General features: G+C 43.7%; 1 long non-coding RNA gene across 1 annotated transcript; it reads left to right on the top strand.

Moving 5' to 3' along the window:
• The first annotated feature begins 386 nt into the window (after positions 1-386).
• On the top strand, positions 387-4,323 carry LOC123167901 (uncharacterized). Its single transcript, XR_006484128.1, has 4 exons — positions 387-1,111; positions 1,773-1,910; positions 3,273-3,348; positions 3,943-4,323. It is a non-coding gene; the product is annotated as an uncharacterized lncRNA (long non-coding RNA).
• Positions 4,324-5,155: the final 832 nt, after the last annotated feature.

Genomic DNA, 5,155 nt, shown 5'->3' with positions numbered 1-5,155 from the left:
CTACCCCACTCAATGCACTACAAGAAACATGTTAATCCATGATGGATTTCTGATGACGTTCTTGAAAACTGTCACAGATGTCGTCATGGATCATCAAGATACGAATGGCACCCCAAAACAGTAGCCCTCAATGACGGACATCGAAGGACCGTCACGAAAATCGTCATGAATCAACAAGCGGCGCTCATTTTTTTCTTTCTTGATGCACCATCCGAACCGTCACGGGTGGATCCTGCTGATGTGTCTTATGTGCCTCCTTATTTGGTCCAGTTGTCAGTCGGTCGAACATTATATAGAAATAAGGAAGAAAAGCGGGCGCGTGAAACCATTTTTTAAGGAGCGCGCGGAATGTTAATAGAGCGTGCGGCGATGCAAAATTTCAAGAAACCAACACGGCAGGGTGGCAAAATTTTGAGGCAGCCCTTTTTAACTCCACGATCCACACACACCTAACCCTAGTTCCCATCCTCTCCTCCCGTTCCCTCAGCCGCCGCCTAACCCTAGTCTGCCCGCTCCACGCCGGCGCCGGCGCAGAAGAGGCCTTACCTCTCCCGATCCACCGCTCCCCTCTCTTCTCCGCTCTATATGCCTCGGCCCCCTCCTCATCTTTCCCACCGCCATGGCCACGAGCCCATACACCCCGGTCCAGATCCCGGACTCGGTGGTGGCGGCGGGACCGACCGCTCCGGCTGGACGACGTTTAACGCAGTCCATTACATCCCATCGCACATCAATCCGCCTTCCTCGGTCTTAGTCGAGCAGCGCACGTGCCGCGGCGAACCCCATGATGTGCTGGCCATCTCAATTAGATCGACGTCGATGAGAAGGCCAAGGTGGAGGTAGCGGCGCCGAGCTCGTCATTTTCTGCCACCGGATTTGAAGTAGTTAATGTTCCGTGCGGCGGCCACCTATCCATCTCCGGTCGACGCCGAGCAATGGTGAGGTCCAGTTGGCACCGCTCTCATGGATGCAGTGTATAGGGGCGCCGACGCCACGGTGATGGCCACTGGCTTCTCCCTACCGTGCTGCAGCGACGGGTGCCGCCTCCTTGGCTTTGCCTCGGTCCTTCCGTCCTGCACTTAGGTGCTGCTGCTTGTAGCCATCTCGGTGGGTGAGTTTGTCCCCTTTAAGCTCTGATCTTACCTACATTTGTGTTCTTTCAAAATTTGTTAGTGATGTCAGTGTTTATCTGCTTAGTTATTTCTGGGTATATGTGTACTAGATAGGTTCTGGGTATATGTGCACTAGATATATTCTGTATCTTGGTACTCTGGAACTAGAAGATAAGTTGTATTAGCGAATGCGAGTCTGTATGCCATGGTCCTGTCCCCGATCTGCAAACATAAGTCCTTGTCATGTTGTCTGTCCATGTGTCCTATACCGAGGAGGGGTTCGTCAATATGAATTTTATGTCTGGCTCTACTCGGATTTAGATTGACCTTGGTATTGGATTCAGATTGTTTTGCATGCATTAATTGGCCTGGTATTGAATTTGAGTGCATTAAAATTGTCCTGATACTGAATTCAGATTGTTTGATTACACATTGCCTGGGTTATTAGATTCAGATCTCATGTATATGTGCTTAGTAATGCTACTGATCCAAGGGATGCTCTTATGCAATGGTCCTCAGGTGTTAGGTTGTACAGTAGTATGTTGTCTGATATTACCTTACTCCTGTATGCCAGTTATTTTAATGCTGAAATGGATGGTGTGGCAAACTATGCTTCATATGGCATTTTCATGGAATTAATGCGATTACACTGTTTCACAGTTGAAGAATGGTTTTCTTGGAGGTTGGTATTGTAGCATTTCTACTTGAAGGAAATGAAGCCAGCGGTTATGATATCTTTGGTGCATAACTTAATTTGTTATCTCTGAAGCTGTAGCAAGTGCTGATGTACCGCTCAAGGTATGTTATTGCTCAGTCTTTATGATGTAGCCAGATTTTTTGTGATGTACTTGCATGCTTCTTTCTTAATTCAGATATACTGTGTTGCCGATCCTTTGTTCGCTGGACGTGCCCTGAGATGCACGATGTGCTCTTAATTAAGATATACTGTATCGGAGTATGAATCTTTTCCGTGAGAAGCCTATTTTGTTTAGCATCAGGGCATAACAATCCATTCATTAATCTGACATATATGTTCAGTTGGGCATGATAATGGTAGATTTGGCATGTGGAAACTCCATGTCTGCGTAGATGTTTCAGGCAATTCATTTGCTCATGTTGGAGGCATCGTACAATATTGTACCTAACAGTGTGCGTGGCAATGTGAAATGTTTAATACTCCCTCCAATCCAAATTAATTAATGATAGTTTAGTACAAAAATTAGTACAACTGTGTACTAGACCAGCGTCAATTAATATGTATTGGAGGGGGAGTAGTTGATTTCTTCACATTCAACAGGATTGGAGTACACATGGAGCTCTACTTGTGGAATATATGCTCTCTACTTTCCTTTTCCCACAACTACAATTCAAAATTCCAGTCTTCCTGCTGTGGTAGTACATGTCGGCTATGTTTTTAAGGCGTCCATAAGGCGAGGCCTAGGCGTCGAGGCGCCCCCCCAGCGCTTTGCAAATATGCCCGCTTTAGGCGCCTAGGCGTCCGCTTTAGGCGCCTAGGCTTTGCCTAGGCGTCGAGGCGCCCCCAGCGCCTTAAAGCGAAGCGTCGCCTTAAAAACATAGCATGCCGGTGATATTATTTAAGAATTTTTCTGGGAGAAATATGTTCTGTGCATCAGACATAGCTATAAATTTGTTGATCTAACATACTTGTAACAACAAAAATGCTTATGATTCCTTGAGTAATCTGTGTGATGTAGTGTGTGTGTGCTTTAGGGATCAGGGATCCCATAACCTGATGACAACCATTGCAATCTGTGCATCATACATAGCTATAAATTTGTTGATCTGACATACTTGTAGCAACAAAAATGCTTATGATTCCTTGAGTAGTCTGTGTGACGATGTAGTGCGTGTGTGCTTTAGGGATCAGGGATCCCATAACCTGATGATAACCATTGCAAATTCTTTTCCATATTTACTTATGAGTAACAAAACTCAATTGTCTGTTGTTGGTTCATGAACCCAAGTGTGTTCCAACACCTCCGCACCATGGCTATCGAACACTACAACAATAGTATCCTCAGTGCTAGAATGCATGTATACTTCATGGAACCCGTGTATCCTTATTGGATCCATTTTAAATTGTTGGAGTGAAATATAGAAGAACCAAATAAATCACATTCTGTTCTGAACTCATTGTAGGTGTATCTCTCAAGCTTTTTAAACAACTGATTGGTAAAAGGTAAAAGGGACTAAGATTCACACAGCTACGCCGCAGGTAATTGTCCATCTTCCACAAGGAAAGTAGTTATTCTATTCATCATGATATTCAATGAATCTTAGAGCATGGTAATTAATATGTAATCATTTTATATCTAACTTGACTTCTCCACGGAGTAATCCAACCAAAGGTTTTAACTAAAAGTGATTGTGATGGCTCGTTACTACGTATATCCACATAAATATTAACAAAATAGAAATTATCACATTAATAAAAATGATTAATCTCAAGATTCATGATGTTGTCCATCGAGATTATATGTTATTCTTATAACATGTTCCTATAACATCAGTATTTCATGTCATTGGATAATTGTAGCTTAGAGGCCATGGTTTGTTCATACAGAAATCTGAGCTCACTTGCTTCTACAATTAACTTTCAAGATGTAATTTTCCATTAGTGAGCATGGTCATTGGAAAACGTTGTCTACTTATAAACTAACTACTAACTGAAGAATATTATATTCTTTAGAAATAATTGAAGAATGATTAATACATGAAACAAGAGCTCACCGGGACCATGCTGTTGGGGGATGGGATGTGCTCGTACATGCTAATTTTTGAGGCTGTCTTAATGTTTGTTGACGCGCAGGCAATGTTGATCATGTGTTGAGGCGAGGCTTTGGCGGATATGGTTCTCCCTTAGATGATGTCAACATGGATGGCCCGATCTGCATCCATGGAGCGCAAAGCTGGGTGGTGGTGGATGGCTGGATATGCGTCCAGTGAGCGCTAAGTTGGGTGGTGGTGGCTGCAGAATTAACATAGGGGTCTGTAGATTTTACTTTCTTGTTTTTTGCTAGTCCTTATAAATGTATTATCTGGAAATATCTGTAATTGAAAAGTTTTGTGAAAAAAAATCTGCTCTGTTTATGTTTTTTTCTTTTATTTAATGACATGAGCATATATTTCTGAAAAAATAGAATTTCTATGGACCATGAGAAATGAGATGGGCTAGTTGTTGAGATTGAAACTAGTGGGCCTTGGACGTACTGTAAAATTAATGGGGCAACTTTTTAATTGGGCTAATTACTACATCGGCGTTGGTCTTTGGAAATAGCTAAAATTTAGTGGGTCAAAATTCTTATTGGGCTGATTACTTCATGGGCTGCCATGTCAGATCGAGGTCAGATGTTTATGTGGCAGACATGGTAACGTCGTTATGAGCATGTCAGTTTAGTGCCGTCCATGACGGTTCTTATCTGGCAGACATGGTAACGTCGTTATGAGCATGTCAGTTTAGTGCCGTCCATGACGGTCAAGAACCGTCATGGTCCGTGACGGTTCTTGATGATCCATCAAGGAGTGTACAGTGGTCAAATTATGACGCGATATACATGACGGAATTCAAATCCGTCACATATGCTCCCCCATGACAGTTTTGCGCAAGTTTGTGACGGATTGGAACTGTCATGTATTAACAGAATTCTTGTAGTGATGCATGCAGCATACGTGGCCAAGAATGAAAATATGGTGGGAAGAGTGAATTGGCAGTTACTCACCCCTACGTTAAAGTCATTCATGGGCCATTACAAAGGTGGCCCCACTGCAATTGGCGTTGCGCGACGCACGGGAGAACATGAAACTGACCTGGGCTCAGGTTAATGAAGAAGCAAAGAAGATCTCAAAGGACAAGCAACTGACCTGGCAGCGCGTTCGGGCTAGGCCCGGGGGGCTCCTGTCGGTGCAACAAACCCTGGGTCTGTTGCCCAGATAGTGCACACACCTAAGAGCAAGATTGCAACATCCAAGACCAGACCAAGCAAAAGTGATCAGCTCTTTGAGGATTCAGAGAGCGGATCAAG

Source organism: Triticum aestivum, chromosome 7D (assembly GCF_018294505.1).
Source record: "Triticum aestivum cultivar Chinese Spring chromosome 7D, IWGSC CS RefSeq v2.1, whole genome shotgun sequence".
NCBI lineage: Eukaryota > Viridiplantae > Streptophyta > Magnoliopsida > Poales > Poaceae > Triticum > Triticum aestivum.
Note: the sequence above shows the minus strand (reverse complement) of the source record. Positions and strands in the feature narration are given on the sequence as shown.